This window comes from Chelonia mydas, chromosome 8 (assembly GCF_015237465.2).
Source record: "Chelonia mydas isolate rCheMyd1 chromosome 8, rCheMyd1.pri.v2, whole genome shotgun sequence".
In the NCBI taxonomy this organism is placed as follows: domain Eukaryota; kingdom Metazoa; phylum Chordata; order Testudines; family Cheloniidae; genus Chelonia; species Chelonia mydas.
This window is the reverse complement of record NC_057854.1, coordinates 49,750,276-49,773,248: the sequence shown is the minus strand read 5'-3', so window position 1 is coordinate 49,773,248 and position 22,973 is coordinate 49,750,276. Positions and strand designations below refer to the sequence as shown.

Genomic DNA, 22,973 nt, shown 5'->3' with positions numbered 1-22,973 from the left:
TGAGACTGGCCTTTACTGCTGGGGGCTCGCTTGTAAGGGAAGGTGCTGAAGGCTGAGCTCAGTGGGGCTGAAGACTCTTGATATTGGTTTTGGACTTGGACAAAGGGACTCTGTTACTGTGGAAGGAGCTGAATGCTTTAAATTGGCTTAGCTGGAGGGCCCACTCACCGCTACCTCTGGAGTAGGCCAAAGAGCGTGATGGGGATGCTGAGTCAGAATGGCTGCAATGCCCTGGTATGCTGTGAGGGGTCACTCCAGGATGCTGAGTCTTGTACAAGGCCTTTGCCCTGCAGTAAGTTGCGTGGGTGGCTATGGAGGTGGTACTGTCCCTGCCCATGATCTGAGATAGTCCTCCTTAGACGGCATGTGTCTCAGACAGTGCCCTAGGTTTTCCCTGCCTCCAGCAGCTCTAAGATCACAGTGTGATCTCTGACAGCACGCGGTGAGGAAAGCACTGCTGCAAACCATGGCTTGGCGTGGTTCTGAGCTTGGTTGGCCGGTATGCCAACTTCTGTCCATAACAGCTGCCCAAGGCGCTTGGTTCTAATGGCTGGCTGCGGTGCATGGGACAAGATTGTTGGTTCAGGTCTGGCTGAACTAGTTCAATCTACTTTGCTTTCTTTGCCATATGGAAGGGGAGCCATAAGGGGAGCCATAAACATTTCAGCAGTGCATCAGTTCCACTAGTCCTCCCAATTCCATCCCATAAAGAAATGCCTCTTCTTTGTAAAGTCTCTGCTCTGAGCAACAGCATTGAGCGCTGTGAGATACAGGGGCCAGGAGTCAGAGGGGTCACAGCTGTAAGGAGAGCTGTGTGTGGGCTCCCGAAGAGTCCTGCTGAAGTCCATCCTGCTGCATGGCTACATAAAGCTCTTGCAAGGATGAGCTGGACGACCGACTGTGTCAAACAATTGGAGTCCTTAAGAGTCTCCGTGGTCAGTGAACACAGGGCCAAAGAGCGCTCTTGGGCCAGACAGAAGATTGAGCTATTAGCCAGGCATGTCAGAAACAACCCACAGTCTCTCCCCTGTTCGTGGGCTGAGATGGTGGGGGCCTTACCCTTGGTTTCAGAAGCAAGGGGAAGATTATGTGGGGTTAGGGCTCTTTGGCAGAGCCATCGTCTGTAGCCTGTTAAGGCACTAGACAAGAATGTCAGTGTCGAGCCTACAAAGAGCAGCAGAACGAGTGTGTTGGGTCATAGTCTGTTATCTGCTGCACGATTTGTCCGCATCAGAAAGCCACCATTCGCTGTGGCCGGAAGTTAATGCTCAGGGCTGCAATACAAGGGAGGTGTGGTAAGCAGCGGAGCCGAGGTGTGCTGGAGATGGAACAGCAGGAGATGCTGCAGGTTAGGGTGGAGGAGCATGAGCTGGTGGGGGGCATAGTGTTGGGCTAGCAGAGGATGCTGCAGGTGAGAAGCGAGGTGCATTGGCAGAGCTGATGATGGGAATGAGGACAGAGATATCTGCGTGGGGTGCATTGGCAGAGCTGCGTGGGAAGCTGGCAAAGCTCTAAGCCACGGTTCTTGGCTGTAGTCAGCGCTCTCAGTTCCTCACTGTCAGGAGCACTGAATTCTCTCACTTAATGAAGAGATGATCAAAGGTTTGGGCTGAGCAGATCCGTTGCCTATGGGAGACAGAGAGGTGGACGGCTCACATGATCTTGCATGGAGTCAGTGCAGATTGGAGATGTCATTCTCTGTGCTCTCACACCTCGTGCAGCAGAATGGGACAGCTCTGCAGGGCTGGCATGGACTGTGGCATTTGCGTGAGTGCCAATTAGCTTCCCTCTGCAGAGCAGGGAGGCGGAATGGGGCATGTGACACAGTGTCATTCGGTAGCTTGGCTCCAGGACAAGGAGATTCACGGCTGAGCTCTGCCAAGCTTGAGTTATGCCACGGCATGGCCTCGTCTCTGGGGGAGCTGGAGTTTACCACGCCCAGCTCTCTGCACAGAACCGCAACCCAAAATAGGATGTGTCAATTGATTGGGAAAGCCGAAGCACAGCTCGCGAATAGAGGCCAATAAGCCGGCAAACCCGTATACCAATGTGCCTACAGACCCCATGCCAAGAGGAAAACACATGAGCACAAGCAAATGCAAACCACGCAAATGGTGCCTCTTTCTGGCACAGCCCTATTGCCCAGGGCATGCTGGGAACAGCCTTTAGCAGCCATCTGTTGTTGCACCTTGGTTAGTCTGCTGTTCTAGTGGCACCTCTCTCAATTTAGGATCAAGTCCTTCTCCTGTTGAGCAGATGTGCTGTGGGGCTGGAGGCCACAGGGAGCCTTTTTTTAGCACACCCATGCAGCAGCAGGGCAGGACACCTTAGTATCCTGGGCAGGATACTTAGTCCTGGCAGGGGAGCCCATCTGGTGGGGGGCATAGCTTACTGGTACGCAGCACATGTGATGGTACTAAAGTGCCTCCAGCAATGTGTCCCTCCCTGCCTACCCTGAGGCATGCTGCCCTGTGTTGGTAGGTGGCTCATTGTCACTATGCCCATCTGACACAGCTCCATGGCCCCCATCTGCCGACACAACAGGTGGCTCTGTGGGGACAAGGACCGCGCTTGATCCTTAGAGTGCAAGATGTGCCGCTGTTGCCACCTGATGGCCATGTGAGGTGAGCCAGCTGGGTAGCAAGATGGTACGGAAACAAGGGTGTTGATTTATTATGAATCACGAGAGCACATGGCTAGATGGCTCAAGGCCTGTGCAAAGGGGTTTAGTGCTTTTTCTCTCCACGTCACTGGGATGAAGCCAGCCCGGATTGATAGTGGCCAAAAGTCACCACCATTTGGTACCTGTTTGAGTGAATGTGGAGTGAGTTGGTGGCCTCAAAGGGCAAAATCCACTATCCCAGGCAGCGCTGTCTCTCTTGTTCGAATTCTCAGCAGAGAGGCTCAGGAATGTCTGGCTCAGAGAGTGACCTCTCTGACCCAGAGAGATGGCTCCACCAAGCCGGGGTGGATTGAGATTAAATAGGACTGGATCCAGTCCAGTCCAAGGGCTCCTTGCAGCTTGCATTCCCTTGTAACAATGCTCTTGGTTCCTTGCCATGCCAGTGCTGCCCCCTGCTCCCTATTCTCCATGTTGGACCCCAGCAGTTACTACTAGTAGGTCCCACTTTGTGTATCCCTGTGGTCCATCATGGCCTAAGGATACTGTCTTAAATCGCCCTTTCCTGCGATTAGTATTGAGACACAGCTAGGTAGATTGACACTCTTAGATTGGGCGGCAGTGTGGCCCCATAGCTAGGGCACTGCACTGGGACCTGGGATACCTGAATTCTATCCCTGTCACCACCTTGGGCAAGTAATTTTTGCCTCTCTGTGCCTCAGTTTTCCCATCTGTAAAGCGGGGCTAATGACCCCAACCTTGTTTGTGAAGTGCTTTGAGATTTTTATGGAGGAAAAGTGCTCTCTCTCATTAGAGACAGTCACTGGGGGTGGCTTTAGGGAAAGTCCATGCAATATCTGATCAATGAATAAACAGAGGGCTGTGGGCTCCAGAGCTGTCAGCCTGTCGCTTCTCAACCTTCACCAAATTCACTCATTTTACTGTATTCCCTCCCGTTAATTTTGTATACCTCCTTAAAGTACATTGGGTGTCGTTTTTGGCTGAACATTCTTTTCACGTATACTGCCAGTATAAACACGCACACGAAGGGTTCTGACTGGACATAGATCAGTAATACCTTGCCCTTTTATCATATTTTCCAACTAAATATCGCCAAGTGCTTTACTTGATCCTTGCAGTACCCTTGTGAGGAAGGATCATTATCCCTGTTATTTATAGATGGGGAAACTGAGGCACAGAGCAGCAAAGTGATTTGCCAAAGGTCACTTCGAAAAGCAGTGGCACAGCCACCAATAGAGCCTAGATCCTCTCCCAGCCAGTCCTGTGGGTTCACTACAAGACCATCCTTCCTCTCTAGATTTACAAGAAGAGGAAGGTTTAGAGAGCTTTGGTGTTCAAAGAGTCAGTTTTGCAGCCTTTTTTTAGGGCAGACCAGCAGTGTCTTTCAGACGTCAAGGAAGCCAGTGACTGCACTGCAGGGTTAGTTTCCAGCTGCCACATAGAGCTTGTCCCATCAGACGAGATGAGGGATAAGCAGTGTCTGAGAGATCTTAATGTATTAGCTTCATTCACTCTTGCTTCGGCTCCTTGGGTTACCTGTTCTCCTTGTCAGCTGGCTTAGAGCCTTCACATGCCTCAGTGCAATGGGAAAGATTGGTTCTGTGTGGCATGAGGATTTAACCCTCCTTCTTTGTCTTCTGCTCTGGGGATGTTCTCTGCCTGTGTTCTGAATTGCTTTCATTTCAAGAGAGAGAAGAAAGTTTGAGACAGGGAAGCGGAAGCTAGGATGGCCGTTTGGATGAAACAAAAACTGGCCTGACCCTTTTCTCAAAACCCAGCCGAACCCTTCCTGAGGCTTGTGAGTTCAAGTATCTGTATTACTAGGAAACAGAAGTTGTAGATCCAAGAGATCCTCTTTTCACAAGGTCTGCAGAGTGGTTTGACAGTCTGCAGAATTTTTAGGTCATTTGGATAAAAGTCTGAGCTTCAGAGTGCTTCCCTGGACCCATGTGAACCTTTAGAAGTTCACTCATCACTAATATGTTAATTCCCAGACTGGAGACTTCGTGGAGAGCGAGAGTTCGGGTTGTAAACAAATATCCATCCGTTCAGAACGTTATTCAGATGCTGTGGTTACAAGAAAAAATCCCAACAGCTGCAATCATGGAGATTTGGAGTTCAGGTTCTGTAACAATAGCTGTGTCGTCCCCTCCTGCCCCCCATGCTCATCCTGTGGAACAAACTGTAGCCACAGAGATGGGGTGGGGGGGAGTAGATAGGCTCCAGTTCACAATGAGCTCCCTGTGGGCAGAGGTCATTTGGAACCCTAGTTAGAGGAGAAACTGCTGAAAGCTAAGTAGGTTGATGTTGCAGATAGATAATAGTAATAGTTAATAATCAGCCATAAATTAGAAGGCTGTCTGCGGGCATAAGGCATGAAAGCATGAGATGCAAACCTAGCCACCGATCTCCATGCCTTTGCCGCCCTTTAGAATGGATTGCGACAGTCTGCTTGGGCCACTTGGAGCCTTGACTGTAGCTGTCCATGCGTTCAGCGATGTTCCATGTACAAAGCACGTAACAGCTGTGCTCTGTAGATTGTGTTGGCTACCGGTGTGTTTCCAGGATCAGTTCAGGGTGTTTCTTTGAATCTAGAAAGTCCATGTAGCTTGGGGCCTGGCTACTTGAGACATCACCTTTCCTTTTGTGCATCGTCATAGCAGTTATCCAGATGTAGAACTCTGTACGACCAACTTATTTGCTCAGGACCAGATGTGGGTCCCATTGAAATCCATGGCAAAGTTGTCCTTGACTTCAGTGCGGAGCAGGACTTGACCCTCAGTTTTTTCCCTTGGTAAGTGTGTGTGTATCTCTCTTGTGGGCTGGTTGGAGGTCCACCTTAAATTGACCTTTGTTATGTTTAATGATCTTTTACGATGCTGATAAGCCATTGTCAGCATACCCAGAGACTATTGGTGGGTACATAGTGTATAGATTAAAATCAATCCATCCTTGTTTTGCTTAGTCTGTTAACAAGGGTGCCAGCTAGTTCCTGGCAGGTGGTGGTGGTATTTATCCACCTAGAGCTGGGCTAAGGCCACCAAACTCCTTTCACACGGGCTGCCAACCAGCCATTGGGTGACAAAAACCTCTGCTCGCTGCTGATGGAGGGTGGTGGGCTTGACTCACACACCCAGAGATGAAAGGCTGCAGGGTATGGATTTCCCAGTGGAAAGTAACACAAGACTTTACTGCTAGTTAAGCCATGGGGGTCAGGGTCTCATTGGAGATGGGGGTCACAGAACACAGGAGCACAGCTCCAAAGAGAAGGATGGTCTTGGGGTTAAGGCAAGAGCTCAGGGTTCAGCTCTTGACTCTGAACACATCCTGTGAAATCTCAGGAAAATCACTGTATCCCTCCGGGCTTCGCGCCCCCGCCCCCAGCGTATGACGGTGTGTTTAGATTGTAATCTCTTTGGGGCAGGGAGCATCTCTTATTCTATGTATCGGCCCACCACAGTGGGGCCCTAGCATGTACGATGCTCTGACAATACAAATAATGGAAGCTATGATCCTGGTGGGGTTTGGACGGGGGGGAGAGGGTGGAGGCTGGAAATCTGCACTGAGATTTGCAGATACAGGTCATAGTGTTCACTGGTGGCAGGCTCTCACTGCTCTGTGTTGGCCAGAATTGCCCCCCTCCTCAAGATGAAGATGTGCCTTTAATGCCGTGAGTGCTAACTCATGGAAAGAGGGATCCACTCTCTTGGGATCTTCTGTGTGAGGACAGCATGTGGCTCCATGCCACAAGCTCCTGTCTGCACCTGCGCCTAATGCCATGATTGTGCCCCCAGCCTGTGGAACTTGCTGTCTGATGATATTGTAGAGGCAAATGCCTGAGGCCGTCCTCCAAAGCCTGCTGGTGTCAGTGAGGTGACTCCTAATGACTTCACTGGGCTCTGGGTCAGACCCAATGTGTATTCTTCTTTAAAAAAAGAAAAGGATGAGACACATGGCTAAGAATCGCATCTGTGGGTGCACTAGGCAGGATTGAGTTAGACGGACTGTTTATCCACATACTAGCCAATGGAACACAATTACCAGCTGAGGGCAGAAGAAACGTGCCCCCATGGCATAGCACTGGACAAGTAGGAGGATTATGCCAGATCAGGCCTATATCTGATGCTGCTGACATTGGCTCCTGTTAGAGACAGGATTCTGGACTGGACGACCCATTGCTTGGCTCTGAGAAGAGTCAGGCCATGTCTACACTACAAACATCGACACAAGTTACATCGGTATAAAGCTGCGGCAGTAACTATGTCACTTATGCATGTGCATACTTGGCTTCTTGGCTTGGTGCTGCATGCACTCGCCAGGAGTGCTTGTGTGGATGCACGATGCAGTATGCAGGAGTGACTGAGTGCAAAGGTCAACTTCACAGCATGCAACTGTCTCCACCCCATAATGTCCTCTATATTCCATAATTTTTGCACCTTTTTAAAGACTCCCACGAACCTGCGCAGCCCTCCTCACTGTTCACTATCTCTGACAGAAGCATGGTACTGACAGCTCGGCACTATTTTAATAGATGTTGTGAGCCCAGGACATACCTGATATTTGCAGAGCTGCAAGAAGAAACGAATCAGCGGGGAACACAGTGATTTCTTGGAGGACAGACTGCTGTGAGACATAGCGAGAACCAATTCAAGGTTGTTGTTGAGGTTTATGGAGCAGCGCAGATGGTGGAGTGCTGCTTCTGGGCCCAAGAAATGAGCACTGACTGGTGGGATCGCATCGTAATGCAGGCCTGGAATGATGAGCCACAGAACTTTCAGATGTGCAAGGCCACATTTCTGGATCTGTGTTCTGAGCTTGCCCCAGCCCTCCAAAGCAGGGACACCAGAATGAGAGCCGCATTGACAGTGGAGAAGCAAGTAGTGATTGCACTGTGGAAACCTGCAGCGCCAGATTGCTACCAGTCAGTGGGAAATCATGTTGGAGTTGGAAAATCCACGGTGGGGGCCATTGTCATGCAAGTGTGCAGGGCCATTAATCACCTCCTGCTACTCAGGATTGTTACCCTTGGCAACGTGCAGGACATAGTGGATGGATTTGCAGCAATGGTGTTCCCAAACTGCGGTGGAACAGTAGACTAAACACATGTCCCTATTTTGGCAGTAGAGCACCCTACCACAGAGTCCAACATCGAAAAGTAGTCCTTTCTGTTGGTTATGGAAGAAGCGTTGATGGATCACTGTGGACACTTCACTGACTTCATCTTTGACTAGTTAGGGAAGGTGCATGATGCTTGCACGCTTAAGAACGAAGACTCTCCAGAAAGCGACATGCAGTGTTGATGTAGCCATGTCAGTACTAGGATATTAGAGAGACAAGGTGGGGGAGGTAATATGTTTTATTGGATCAACTTCTATTGGTGAGACAGACCAGCTTTGGAGCCACACAGAGCTCTTCTTCAGGTCTGGGAAAGGTACTCCGATTAAAATGTGCTAAACAATCTGTTCCACCTTGCATTTAGCTTGTCTCTCTCACCAAGAGACATTGGTCCAATAAAAGATATTACGTCATCCACTTTGTTTCTCGGAAAGCTATGAGAAGGGACTTTCTTTCCTGACTGGTGCATTGCCATTGGCAATGTTGAAATGCCAGTAGTGATGCTGGGGGATGAGCCTACTGCTTGCTTATTAAGCCATACGCCGACCCCCTTGACAGCACCAAGGAAAGATTCAACTACTGGCTCAGCAGGTGCAGAATGACAGTTGAATGTGCTTTGGTCGATTGAAGGGACGCTGTCGTCGTGTACTCACAAGACTGGATCTCCGTGGGGAAAAAATGCCAATGGTTACAGCTGCCTGCGGTGTCCTGCATAATATCTGGGAAGCAAAAGGAGGAAAAGTTGCTGCCAGGGTGGAGATGGAGCAGCTGTCTGCTGAGTTTGAACAGCCAGACACAAGGGCTATTAGAAGAGTTCAGCATGTCGCTATGCAGCTCAGGGAGGCTTTGAAAGAGGACTTTAATGGTGAGCCACAGTAATGCATTGTGGTGTACTGTGCTCTGCCTGGCCCTGAAGTTTTGGGGCCTGTTAGGGATTGTGCGGTGCTTGGTGTACGTCTGTCAGTAACAGAACTGTCAACAGCCTGTGAGTTGTGTGTCACTGCACAGTACCATAACTGGTTGCTTTCGGAACTGCTAGGCGCTCTGCAAGAATATGCTGTGAACTAATAAAGCTGAATTATTTTCCAAATAATAGAATTTTATTCAGTAACAAAACCAATGCAAAAATACATTAAAATGTAATAAATTAATGAAACAGAACTAAACAAGGGGAAAGAACATTCATGTCACTATTCCTATATAGAGAGTAACCGTGGCTTCCACAGGTCAGTGTATGTGAAGCTGTGGTTGTCCTTAATGGCAACTGGGTTGGAGTGGTTGGGGTGGAGATATGGCCCCTGATGCCACGTGGAATGTCGAGGAGGAGGATGTAGGGAGGTGCTGCAAAGGAGTTTTCCGTGGACGGCAAAGGGAGGCGAACTTGGGATTGCTGAACCTGTAGGTCCACAAGAATCTGCAGCATCTGTGTTTGCTGCCAGAGAAGCTCCATTATGTCCTGGCCCATCTCCCTCTCCTTTTTTCTGATGGGACTCCTGGGCCTTTCTCCTGTCCACTCTCTAGGCTGTCTGCAGTGTTCACCCTCCAGGCCCTGTGTTCATGATGTGATGCAGCACTAGCTTGCGGGATCTCATTGAACATCCCGAGTCCTCTTCTTTCTCCGTCTGGCTCAGGCGTTCTGCTGCGGGTGTGGAAGGAGAGCCCCTCAAGGCTGCACCGGCAGCAGCTGCAGATAAAATACAGAGGTATCGTTGTCAGGATAGTCACACCGGAAAGTGAAAGTGAAGATTCAGACCCCCTTCCCTGGCTCCACTGAAGTTTTAAACAAGACATGCTTATTGACACTTCTGCTATGATGCCCCTCACAGCATCAGTCATGGTGAGTATGGCCCATCGGGGGAAAGGGGAGTGAGTGGGGAATTGCTCAGCTGCGTGAAACGATGAGTATGGGGGTAGTGACACTGCATGCTGGCATCATTTTCCACAGGCAGGGGTGATTTTAGCTGATATCTTGCTCCTGAGGGGCACAGAGTGCACAGCTGCTGCTGGCATCCCAGAGACGCCCGGGCCCGTATGCTGGTAGCCTGTGTTCTGCAGTGGTGCCTGTCGAAGTTACTGGGGACTGGTGTGGGAAAGTGTCCTACTGCGGAGGAAAAAATAAGGCAGCCATCCCTAGAGACCTTCGGGAGAGAATTGCAGAGGACGTCCATGGAAGTTTCATCAGGGGAAATCCCTGGGAACATAAACAAACTGTTCCTCATGGCCTTCCCGCCTAACTGTTCAGGGGGATGAAAAGCATACAACTCTGCCTCTCATTTTACTGCTACCTCTTCTAGTATGAGTAAATTTAATGACAAGTTGATAGCTGTGTCCTGTTGCTTTGGGGGTGCCATCAGTACATCATTGTAACAGGAAATACTGTTACAGGCTTACCAAGGTTCCCTCCCCTGCATCAGGCTCACCCATGCTCGACTGACAGAACTGTGGTGGAGTCTCAAACTGGTCCTGGTTTGTGGCATAGCTGGACCTCCCTTGGTTGCAAGTCCCCCATCCTCCTCCTCCTCCTCCTCGTCCTCGCTGTGCAAGGCAAGGGCCTTTGACTCGGGCTCCTCAGAGGTATCCACAGTGGTAATGGAGTCTCCTCCATGTATGGCAGGCAGGTCTGCTGCTCGGCAGCAGACTGTTTGCCTCATTGGCTTTCTGATATGCCTGATGCACAGGGTACTAATGCTGTCATAGCCCTTCTCCTGCATCCCCCAAGCAATCTGCTCATGGACATCCACGTTTCTACAGCTGGTCCATAGCTGTGTTTGCACAGACTCTTCTCGCCACAGGCCCAGGATATCCAATATCTCCTCTCGAAGCTGGCGTGTGGATGGAGCGTGTTGCTGGCATGGTCAGCTGGGCAGTTGTACACAACAGTGGAGAACTGCTAGGTGTGCTTGCACATTTGCATAATCAAGAAAAGGCATTTCAAAAATTCATAGGGCTTTAAAGAGGTGGGGGGTGGGCTTCCAGTTTCTGTGACTCCAGGCAGTGGAGTTCACAATCATGAACGGAGCAGTCAGTGTCGCCATTGTGGGGACAGCTACTGAAGGACTGTTGGAGTCAACGTTAGTAACTCCGTGTCTACACTCGCACTTCGTCGAGCTCAGTATGTCGACCAGGGCTCAGCTCCTCTCAGGGAAGCGGTGTTAACTGTGTCACTGTAACAGGGCGCTCGCATGGGTGGGAGACAGATTTAAGTGTAAACGCATGCACCACTAGGTCAACACAAGGCGGCTTATGTTGACCTAACTTTGTAGTCTAGACCGGGCCTTGGAATGGGAAAGAAGGCCATACAATCACCCTGTGTAGATGAGATCAGATGCTGGCAGGAGTTTGCATTTGAATACAAGTTTATAAAGCCCTTTGAGGTCCTTCTGGCTGAGAAGCACAATATAAATATAAGATGATATTACCGTTGGTCGTTGTTTCTGGCTTTAGGTTAAGCTGCTACAAACAAACCATGAAAACAATGTCCTCCCATTTCGACTTCATGGGACACAATGAGAAATTGCGGAGAATTCACCTGACACCAGCTGTGAATCTCTGCTTTGTTTTTCTTTAAATCTCTATGCTGTACTTTCGATCCTTCTTACAAACAGATCAAGCTCGGGGGAGTTTGGGTTTCAAAAGCCTGTTTCCAAAAATAAAAAAGGTTAAAATAAAATGTAAAAAAATTTCAGCAGAGGATCAAGTCAAATAAAGAACTCCGTGAAAAGTCTACCTACGCCTATGTTTGGCACTTCAAAAGTGCTCTCCCAGAAGCCACCTGCAGAGTTCGCCTGTTGAAATTTCAGAGGCTAGTTTTCTCAGAGGGCAGTCTGGGGCCCAATCCTGATCCTGCTGATGTCACCGGAGTTTTGTGGGAGAGGCCTGTGTCATGGGTAATTACTCCCATTGAAGTAATGGGAGTTTTTCCATTCCCTTCATTAGCATTGGAACAGTCCCTAAAAGAAGCTTTGTCTCTCTCTGCACACAGGCCAAAAATGTAAAAGGAATGTTAGCAGGTTAAATTTAACCTAAAATGTAGGTTTGCTAAAACAGATTTTCGAAATGTTTCCATGATTTATGAAAAAAACCTTCCCATGGGAACAGTTTAGATTAGATAATGTGATGCCCCTGCAGTTTGCAAACACTTCAGTGCTGTAGCTGGAAAGTTTCATGATTCTCTTCTACTCCATGCGTACCCCTCCTTTAGCATTACCCCCAGACCCACCTACTTCTTCACCCTATAATGGTTCCTCCCTCAGGTGCTGGGATCCCTGTTCCTCTAGGTGTCTTCTGGCCTGGGGTGCCCGGTGGCCTACCGCCCTCCCATTCTACTCCTGGAATCTTTGTGAGGTGGTCAGCTTGTCTGCTATCCGATCCTGGGGGACCTTCTGTTGACCAGCTGCCCCAACAGCCATGTTTGGGGGTCTTGCAAGTGCAGTTTGCAGTTCAATGGAGGGGCCTTCTGGGGCATGGATAGTTTGCCCACCACATCCACTCTGCTGCAGTGTTTGGTCTTAAGATGGCCCCAAGTCAGCTTATGTCAAGATAGGAGTCTCTGTGATGTTCCTGGATCAGACCCTCTAGCTTGCTGGGCTGATGAAAAGGCACAGGCCTCTGTGATATCTCTGCATTAGCAGCTGCAGATAGCTTGTGTGATGTCAAGGCAGATGCATCTGTGAGGTCACTAGCTTAGCAGCTTTATCATGCTGAGCTGATGTTAAGACTCACAAGGGGTTAGAGGCTCAGGATATGAAGGGATAGGTTTTTCTGAAGCTACAAATTCAACGCTTCTGGTTTGCTGGTCAAATGTCCCGTCACAGGCCAATGGAAGGAACAAGTGATTCAGCATGTGTGGTTTGGTGGACTGATTTCAAGGCACGGATCTTTCTGAGGTCCCTGATTCTGCTCTCCAGTTTGCTAGTGTGACATGGAGCTGTGTGACAACAGTGGCTCAATTTCTTAAGGAAGAGGCCTTTGTGTAGGGGAATGATCTTCATGCCCCAACCTACCCCCTCCACGAAGGAAAGTCAGGAGGGGAGAAAGAGGTGACAGGACCATTCTGTTGTTCCCTGGATTCTTGCTAAGGGAAAAGGCAGGGTGTGCCTTTCTTCCCAGAGTATGTTGCCCTCATACTCCATTACTGTAGCCCTTGGTTGTAAGCACCTTAGAGCTGCCCCCACTCTCCTCCAACAGACCACCTGAGGGGAGTTGTCAGGGAGCCAAGGCCTGCTAGGATTAGGAGATAAGTGAGGCGCTCCAGGGTCTGTTGAACATGCTGAAGCTTGCAATCACCATGGGAGAGAGGGGGCTCTGTGCCCTGGTCTTGGGACCAGGCCGTAACCATGTGAGCACACGTCAGTTGCCTCCTTCTGTAAACTCCTTGAAGTTCGCCGTGTCCTCCTTTGCTGCTGTGATCAGGACTACAAGGAGCTAAAAGGTGGACAGATTCTTGAAGGTGAAATGGATTTCTCCCAGCGTGACTCTTTCCACATGCTAGCAGCCTCCCATTGCTAAATGTGGGCAGGAGATACTTCTCCAAGGGAGCTTCCTCCATCTGCAGTGAACTTGGTGCCTCCGGTGATTCTGCTGATTTATATAGATCATCAATTTGACAATTCTATTCACCTGCAGATTTAATTACCTCGATTTTCGCGAGGCAGTGACAGATTTATGTCTTTATTCAATTCCTGTAAATCTGAAACAAGCCTGATTAGACCTAAAACTCCTTTACACTGATCAGTCTTTGAACACTGTTGGTCTCTGCCCTTTTGACAAGTTCTTCCTTCAAGAGAGATCAATGATAAAGGCACACAGTCAACTCTTTCCCCCCCCAGTCCTGCTCCCTCCACCTCTTTCTTTTTCACTCTCCATTATCTTTAAAATCCTCCTCCTAACTTCAAAATAAAACCAATGTGGAGCTCCATTTTTATAGGGAAATAGGAGTTGCCAGTCTGGATCAGAGCATGGGTCCATCTAGGCCAGTAGCCTGTCTCTGGCAGTGGCCAGCTCTAGCTATCTTAGAGGAAGGTGCAAGAAGCCCTGTAGCAGGCAGTTATGGGATAACCTGCTGTGACACAGACATGCCCAGGTAGGTATATTCTACCTGTGTCCAGCCAGCTTCTCTATAGTTCCCTGAAGGGGCTCACGTGGCAACATTACAGGATGTTTGCATGGGGAACATTCTTCGAGTTATGTAACATGGAGAATTTTGTGTTCCAAAACTCTTCAAAGTGAAAGATGTCACCCGAGGTGGAGCGAGTCTCAGAGCTGGCTTGATCAACATTTGGGAACGATTGACACGCTTGACATCTGTCATCCCAGCCCCGTTGTTCACAGTCTGGGGAAGATGCAGTTTTGATTTGACAAAAATGAAGGTGTGGGACTGCATCAGAGAAGGAAAGAGGGCACAAAGGTTATTTGTTATGAAGGCAACATTCTGCCAATGGGAGTGTCTCATGACTTGACCAGACAAGCACTGCATGGGCTGACCATTGGGGGAGAAATACCTCATTAGTTAGGAAGGTAGCTTGTTTATAAGTATAGGCAATGGATTGTGTGTTGTTTTTCTTTTACCTGTAACCTTATGTTTCCAAATCCTTTTTACTTGCCTTTATTTTGAATCTTTATGTCAAGCTCTATTAAATAAAGTTCAGTTTGATTTTACTGTAGACATATCTAAGTGCCTGTGCTAAAGAGAGTGTTGAACGGAGGTAAAACCGGGGTGCACTGCTTTCCTGGAGGTAGTGGATCAGTGTATGTTTGCAGGTGTCCAGGAGACAAGGGACTGAGCACTTGAGTGCAGCAAAGTGGGGTGTGTAAATTGCTAGCCTGCAGGGGGAGAGAGTGGGGCCTGGGGAGCCCAGAGCAGAACGCTCGTTGAGAGGACTCTCCCCGGGGGGGGCATGGACAAAGCTATTTCACGCTGTAAGTAGGTGGTAGAGATTCACCCTGGACACCTTGGGTAACCCTGAAAAGTGTCACATCTGCCCTTAGGCAAAGATTCTTCCTGACTCCTAATATTTAGGAGCCAGCTGTTGCGCTGAAGCAGGAGGGTTTGTATCCCTTCCCAAACTCTGGTTATTTTTAAAGAATTTACTATGATAACTCTGGATATTTTAATTTTCCATCTAAATATCTAATCCCTATTTGATTTCTGCTAAATTCTTGGCCTCACTGGTATCCTGTGGCAGTGAGTTCCACAAGCTAATTATGTGTGTGGCTGGGGAAAGTATTTCCTTTCATCAGTTTTGAATTTGACAACTTTGTATTTGGAAACTTTCCATTCCATTGAACTTCCCCTTCTTCTTGTACTATAAGACAGGGAGAATAGAACATCCTGACCTACTGTTCACAAACCCTGCTTCTCCTCCCCAGCTGTGCCACTGATCTGCTGTGTAACCTTGGGGAAGGTCACTTCACTTCATCCCTCTTTGCTTTAGTTTCCTCACCCACCCTGTCTCTTCTATTTAGATTGCAAGTTTGTTAGGGCAGGGACTGATTCTTACCCTGTGTTTGTATAGCACCTGGCACGAGGTCCCAGTCTTAATTGGGGTTTCTACCTTAAGATCAATAATAATAAAATATATCCCAGTGTCCCAAGCCACTTTATTTTCCTGGCTTTGTCACAGCATGGCCAGTGAACGTCTCCTCAACTGGCCATTCTGCTTCTCTTATCAACAGAGAAGCATCACATTGCCAGCAGCTGAAAATGAGGAGTGTGTGTTGAAGGATGGTGATGATAAATCCCTGGCTTTTGCTGGAAACACCTGAGTGCTAAACTCTCACCTTAATTTTCATCTGCCTCTTACTGTCAAATACTGGTACCTAAAATGCACCTCTGGATCCTCATTATTTCAACAGGGCATGTGCTCCCCATGCTGTTTAGTTATTTCTGTGCGGAGCAGAAGATATCTGCATCATACCGACCCTCTAATCTAAAATTATTAGTCTCTAAGGTGCCACAGGTACTCCTTTTCTTTTTGCGAATACAGACTAGCACGGCTGCTACTCTGAAACCTCTAATCTAGGTTTTTTTCCCAGCACACGGGCAAATGATAAGCCCAAGGTGAACTTCTAGCACAGAGAGCATTCTCGCCTGTGGGTAGACGAACAATCAACCATCCTCATTGCATGCAGTAAGGATGCGAATGCTAAAATAATCTCTCATTCTCTTGCCCTCTTGGCCCCCATCATAATGAGCACTTAAACAAATTAGTCTGCAGGAATGGGCTGAAGTTTACCCTTGAAGTGTAGTCCATCTCATCTCTATAATGCATTTTCCCTCCTCCTTCCTATCCCACCACCATCCCTGACTAACTTAGCCTTTGCGATCTGCTCGGATGTCTTGCTAAGTGCCTGGCAGATGGTTTAGATAGCTGGCCGTTACCTTGACTGTCAGCCTTTAGCGGTTATAAATAGCCATTTGCCTCACTGTGGAAAATCTCTGGCTGGTGTGTAATAGGAAGCCAGCGGTGGCCATTGTGTTCCCACCCCTGTGTTTCTATGACTTTCAAATGATTTGGGGATGGAAAAGGGACAGGTAGCATGGGGTGGAAGGCAAAAGAATGTCATAAGGGCAAAAGAGAGGCGCCATTTCCTTGGCTGGCAGCGTCTGGGGTAACGCAGAGGCAGCATATGCTATCCTAGCCACGGGAAGAGCAGGAGCCCCTGGGATCACCCTGCAGTAGCCCAAGTGGGCAGTCTGAGTTGTTGAGCTCCAGTGGTATTTCCAGCCAGCTGTCCTTGGCCAAAGAATCTTGCTGTGCGATGGGTTCTTGCAGCAATGTGGAGATTGGGGAAAGTCCTCCTGAGGTCTGAAAATAGAGGAGAAAAATGTGGAGGGCAAGGGAGGATAGGAACGAGAGGGGTGAAATACCCTTGCGAAGGCTTGCAGTGTGAAGCACGGTGAGTCATTGGTGAGGTGAAAGGTCCATTTCATAGTTCCATCTCTCACTATTCTGTTAGTCTTTTTCTTTTAAATTAGTGATGAGCCTGAGCCAACAAGTTCTGATCCAGATCAGAACTTTCCTCAGATTTGGAGGTGGTTGGATCCAGGTTGGGGGGTGGGGATTTTAGGGCAGGTCCATTTTTAGTTTAAAAAATTCCTAAAACATTTCCTGCTGTGATCTGTGAAATGTATTTGGGAAAGGAGAGAACTCTCCATGGCTAAAATCTCCTTTGGATAACGAAAGACAGAGTTGAGGGACTTTTTGGAGCACAATTGGGTTGAGGGAAGTTGGGTTCCTATCAGAATGCTCTGTATCAGGACACTGAAATTACTGTGATGCATGTTTGTTTGAGGCCGTGGGAAGCTGCAGTAAGAATAGGTATGTTACCATCATGGGAGGCCAAGATTTTTTTAAAAGTGATTTTATTGGGTATCCAGTTTGAGACACCTTGAAAATCCACCTGATTTTTGGAGGGTGGATGTAACAGGGTGACTTGCCCTTGGGCGGCGGAGCCTGGGGCTTAGCCAGTCCTGATGACAAAATAAGTCTCACTTGAGAGGAATCGGGTGATGCCGATTTAAAAAGCAACAGGAAGCTGCAGGGAAGGTGTGTATGGTGCAGAGGGTCACTGAGACTAATAGAAGCAGAAAGTCTGACAGGAAACAGGGGGAATGTTTTCATTTTCCTTTGGGCTGTGTGGACTTTGTATAAAGAGCCCTCTGAAGGAGAAGACCGGGTGGGGCACTATAGAGGTACCCCGGGCCACCAGAGGGCACTCAGGAGACAACAAGTGCCCACATCGTGCTACAGTGGGTGCTTAGTATTTTCTGAAAATCAAGCCTAGCTTCTCTAACCAAGATTTTCAAAAATGCCTAGTGATTTGGGGTGACCAGCTCAAGATACCTTAAAGGGGCCTTATTTCAAAGGACAAGTGCTTGGCACTTTTGCCCTTGTATGTTGTCTCAAGTTGGTCAACCAAAAACTGAGGCACTCAAAATCACTGGGCCCTTCTGAAAATCTTGACCAGGATGTCTGGACAGAGAACATCACAATCAACAGCTTCATTGACCTCTTCAACAACTTGCAACTTCAGTAATCCATCAAGAAAGATTCCATTTTCACCAAAAGATAAAGGAACCATTGAGCATAATATGGAAAAGCTGGATGTTTTGAAAAAGCCTTACAATTTATAAGCTGGGTTAATTTTCTGCTTGTGAACGGAAAAAAAGAAATAAAGCATGAATATGCACTGACACGTGATTTAAACAGAGGCATGCCGCATAAAACATGAATATTATCCAGTGAAAGATATGTGGCAAGTAGAATCTCAGAAGCAAAAAATATTTTGGTATCAGGTCTGGGAGATGCAGTTTGACAAGTAAATTTAACTGAGTGAGGTTTTAAGTTGGTGATGCCTAATGCAGCATTTTGGTATTTTGCTCATATGGTATTTCAAAGATTAATTATACAGAGTTTTAAAGGATTACATGTACTGAAGTTATAATGATTGATATCTTGGTCTGGGATGGGACCCCTTAAAGGACATAAAAGATTTAGGCACAGAGCAAGAGAGAGACACTGAACATTGCACTTAGTCAAATTTTTGATTTAAAAGTTAGGTCAGTTTAAGGCTCTTTTGATTGCTGAGCTAATGCAAATGAAAGATCCAGTTGAAGTGCTCGCTGCACAGTGTAAAATGAATCTACAGAGATTTATGGAGATGACTAGCATTATGAAAACGTTTATCCCAGATTTATCTTTGAATGACTTGAGACATCTCTTGATTGGGACTCATGGGCATTTTTTTTTTTTTTTGGATTTTCAAAATGTTGATGGAAAAATAGTTGTCGATTTAAATTTTTTTGCTTAAAAATTAGTGCTGTTTTTAAACCAGCTCAACTGGTAAAAGAAGAAAAGATGAAAGTATGATTCCTCAAGGCACAAATCACAGAGGTTGGAAGCATGGGAAGGCTTGCAGCAGTGCTGGTGGACACATTACAGTCGTATTAACTATACCTAGACCACCCCTGATGGATGTGTCTCACCTCCTCTTAAAAACCTCCAATGGTGGGGATTCCACAACCTCCCTAGGTAATCTGGTCTAGTGCTTAACTATCCTTAGAGTTGGAAAGGTTTTCCTAATGTCCCATAGTAGGGCAGGTCCTTGAAGATATGTGCTTTATCTACATGGCAAAATGGCACAGTCCTTGTTCCTAATCTCCTTACATCCATTATGTGCTGCAGGCTTAGCTTTGTGGAATCCTGTTCATCTCCTAGGGAGGCTCAAATAGGGAAGGAAGAGAACGCTGTTCAGAGAAACTTCTCCGTCCGCTTCCCTTGCAGATTCAACATCTCTCTGAGGCTGCTGTTACATGCTCACAAAAAGCCCCCTACCTTGGTTAGGGCCAAATTCTGCTGTCACAGTGGTCAATGCTTAAATTCCCATTGACTTCAGTAGGACCAGGAGTGTGCCAGTGCAACAGAAAATATCTTCTCAGTGCTGGGTGCGTAAACTAGAAGGAGAAAAGAAATGCCAAAGAAAGTAGCAAGCTCCAAGGAATACTTAGCCACCGAGAGAGGCCTCATTAACACTGCTTCCGCACAGGGTCATAGAGGAGCCCCAAGAGCCTGATCTCGAAGCCTTTGCTCTTAGGAACCAATGACGTTAATGGGAGTTGGTCATGCAGCAGCCGCTGCAGCTGGCCCCAGGTGTGTAGTATGGTGACTTCTCCATTTAGTGCCTTAGGGATGTGCAGCAGGAGCTGATGTGAGGGCGCTGTGGCTTCAGATGCCAGGAGCATGGTCCCTGAGGGACTTACAGCCTCAGAACAGGACTCTTCTCGGGAGCTAGCTGTGTCTCTAGAATGACTCCTGCTCATTACGATGGATGATGTGATCTGTTCATACATATTTTAGAGTTTAAATATTATCCCATTTTATTTGATGTGCGGAGGTCGCTAGGGTGACTGAGCGATAATGAGCTAGGTGTGCCGGATTCTCAGCTAGTATAAATCAAAGGGGCTCCTGTGACTTCAGCTTGGATCTTCCTCTCTCCATCCCTTTCTCCTCGCTCCTCTCCTCAGTTTGCCTTTCTTCCTCCTCTCTCCCCTTCCTACTCCCTTCACCCTACCTCCTTTCTCTCCCCTCTTGTTTCTCCCCTCACAGATGGTCTGGGCAGTGATCAGCTGCTGCCATTATCTTTATAGGACAAGCTGGGGTGTTTACAGGCTGATATTCCTGTACGTGTTAAGGACTCAGGTCACATTTGATACCAGGCTAACGCTTCACAGGATAATTAGTGGTCTTCCCTACTGTTGTTAACCCTTGACTCAGGCAGGCTATTTTTTAACATAGGTGTTAGAAGTTAATACCAGTGCTAATAGCTTCACTTCCAAGGCCTAATGAAAGTCACACAGGGAGCAGGCCTGTCATCAATATCTTTCAAACTTTGATCTTGAGATTACTCTTGCCCCTTTCTGTGGTTTTTTCGACTGCTTTCCTACAACGTCTTGACTCTGCCATCCCATCATAAGGCTTTGTGGGGCCAGATCTTCAGCTGCCGTGAGCAGGTGCAGTTCTACCCATTTAACACCAGCTAAGGGTCTGGCCCATGATACTTAGTACCCTACACTCCTGTTACCAACTCTCCCCTTTCCAGTGGTATATGGAGGCATGGTTTAGGAGTTCAGTTCATCCCAGGCTGGCAGCTGGTTGCACAAAGCAGTGGATGAAGGAATAGAAGGAAGATGATATTTGAATAAGGCCAGAAAGGAGTGCTGGGGCATGGGTCAGTGGTGTCCATAGCATATTAAAACCCTTCTTAATCTGAGCAGATAAACTGGTTTAGATACTTCAAAAAGTTGGAACCAAATCTGAGATGAACCTTGTGAGAACACTGAAAAAATTCAGTGCACATTTGCCCGCACTGTTTTTCACATGGAGGTGCAGTGGGTTTGGGAGCAGGTTGAGAAACTCTTTGAGCACCTGTTAAAACCCCAGGACTTAGGTGGAGGAGACACAACCAGAAGACATGGAAACCCTTGCTGAAAAGGAGCAAAGTATTTTCTTTCTTTGTGGGGTAGGTTTTACCAAGAGCAGGATCACATAGGCTATCCCTGCACATAGGATAATCCTGACATGTGCTTGATGGGAAAGACAAGTCAGTAACGTGGACAGGCTCTGGCTTAGGTTGTTGGGTCAGGATGGAGGGGAGTCTCCTAGCATGTAATATTTCTCGTTCTTGAATATTTTACCTTTGGCATGGCTCTGTGTGAAGCAGATGAGAGAGAGAGAGAGCGAGCGAGAGAGGAAATGATATGGCTCAGGGTGGTAAAAATCTCATTTAAACAAAATTTAAAAAATCAAAGTTTTTATTTAAATTGGATTTTTAAAATGTAAATTTTCATTTCTTTTAAAAAATAAACCTGTTAAATTTGGAATAATGACAACCTATGTTAAGGCTGAAACTTACTAGGTTCTATTAAAATCATTTAAATGATTATAACAATGCTGAATCAATGAGCCCTCCTCAAATTTTAATGAGATAAAGGGTGCTGCTTTTTAAATTATATGCAGCATCAGGGGAAAACATCTTTTAACTTTTTTTGTCAACTCAAGTTTTATAAATATCACACAGTATCAAGTAGCTCTGTTATTTTCAGTCTTTACAATGGAGTGAATGCTGGTATTTACATTTTTTCCAAATGTAAGTACTTTCAGTTTCTGTTGTTCAGAAAAGTTTTTGCCTGAATTACTTTAGATTTCAGTTTAGCTAGTAGGTGCAGAAAGCCTATTTCCTTCATTTGGACTGGTTCATTCATTGAGAAACCGACTTGGAGTTGAAAAAGCAGGAAAGCTTGTTTTTCTCTTCAAATCTATTAATAAAAAACAGGTGGGAGAAGAGGAGAGCTACTAATTCTAAGCACTTGAAGGACACGGGGTCAGATTTTGAAAGGTATTTAGGCACTGAAAATGTATGTAGGTGCCTGACTCCCCTTGATTTTAATGGGAGTTGGGAAACTAACCTGCTTAGACACTGTTGATACCCCTATCTGGATACCTTTGAAACTTTGGCCCCTGGTGACCAGAAAGAGTCTGTCAACTAATTGCAGTTAATACTTTTGTTTAATAAACCAGTTAGTTTTAAATGCAAAACGTGGTTTGAGATGCATAGTTTCACACGTATCCAGCACATTTAGGATTGTTCTTCAATAATTAAATAAAACTTTTTAAAAATGCTGCTGTTTGTACACATTTAATTTGAATTTGAATTTCCAGCCAACTGCAGCTTAATACAAATCTTGAGTAAAACATTATCTAGTAAATAAGAAATACATGTTAAGGTGTGTATTATGTAAGTAAACGTGTGCATAGTGTATCCCCCTGGTTAGCAAAAATAAGCACCGCATTTAGTGTAAAGGCTACATTTGGTTGTAACCATTAAAACATGTTGATTTTACCAACCAGTGAAAATGAACCTTTCTCTCGGAAAATAATTACAAAGTACAAATGGAAAGCCAGATTAAAATCAGTGAGTTAAATTGCAGTTTCCTGCTTGCTAATTTAAATCATGATTAAAACCCATCCATCCTGCTACGGCTACGTGCATGCGCTAAGCACAGTCCCCAGCTACAGCACACGCATGCAGCACAGGGAATAGAAATCACAACCTTCGGCTCCTGTAACAGTGCCCTTTGGAGGTAAAGGAGAGTCACTGTTAGCTGTGGGTAAAACTAGGCCATCTAGCCTCTTTGTCAGCCTCTGTTAGAAGGTAGAGCAGCCTTGTGTTTGAGCAGCTCTGATACTTACCTGGAATTGGCAGGGGTGCACATCTTGATCAGCGATTACTTTATGCGGCCACAATAAGATGCGCTATAAGCTCCTAGTCATAGGCTTGTGTGTCCTGCAGGATGTATCCCTAGGGCTGTGAATGTCATAGTTTGTCTGCTCATATTGGTCTGCACCGTGAGTTTAGGTGCATTCTCTGGAAGGTTAGTTCTGGGTGCGTGTGCGATGGCAGCACAGCCTTGGGAGCAGGCTGGGCAGTGCCCCTGCAAAGAGAAGCTGATGGAAACCCCTAGGTGCTGATGCCAAAGCAGAGTTGCAGGTGTCCCAGACTAGCCTTAGGAGAAAAGGCAGCACCCCAGATATAAGGGGCCAGATCTCCAGCATGGTTACGTCAGCGTGGCCCATTTAAGTCATAGTGGGTTCTGATCTATGGAACTGTGCCCACTTTACATCATCTGCGATACTTGATGTAGTGGTGGGGGTAGTAT

At 47.1% G+C, this 22,973-nt stretch overlaps 1 protein-coding gene across 4 annotated transcripts in view; it reads left to right on the top strand.

Annotated features, from left to right (window-relative positions):
* ASTN1 (astrotactin 1) overlaps positions 1-22,973 on the top strand; it is a 188,125-nt gene that overhangs the window by 51,363 nt on the left and 113,789 nt on the right. The window lies entirely within an intron of this gene.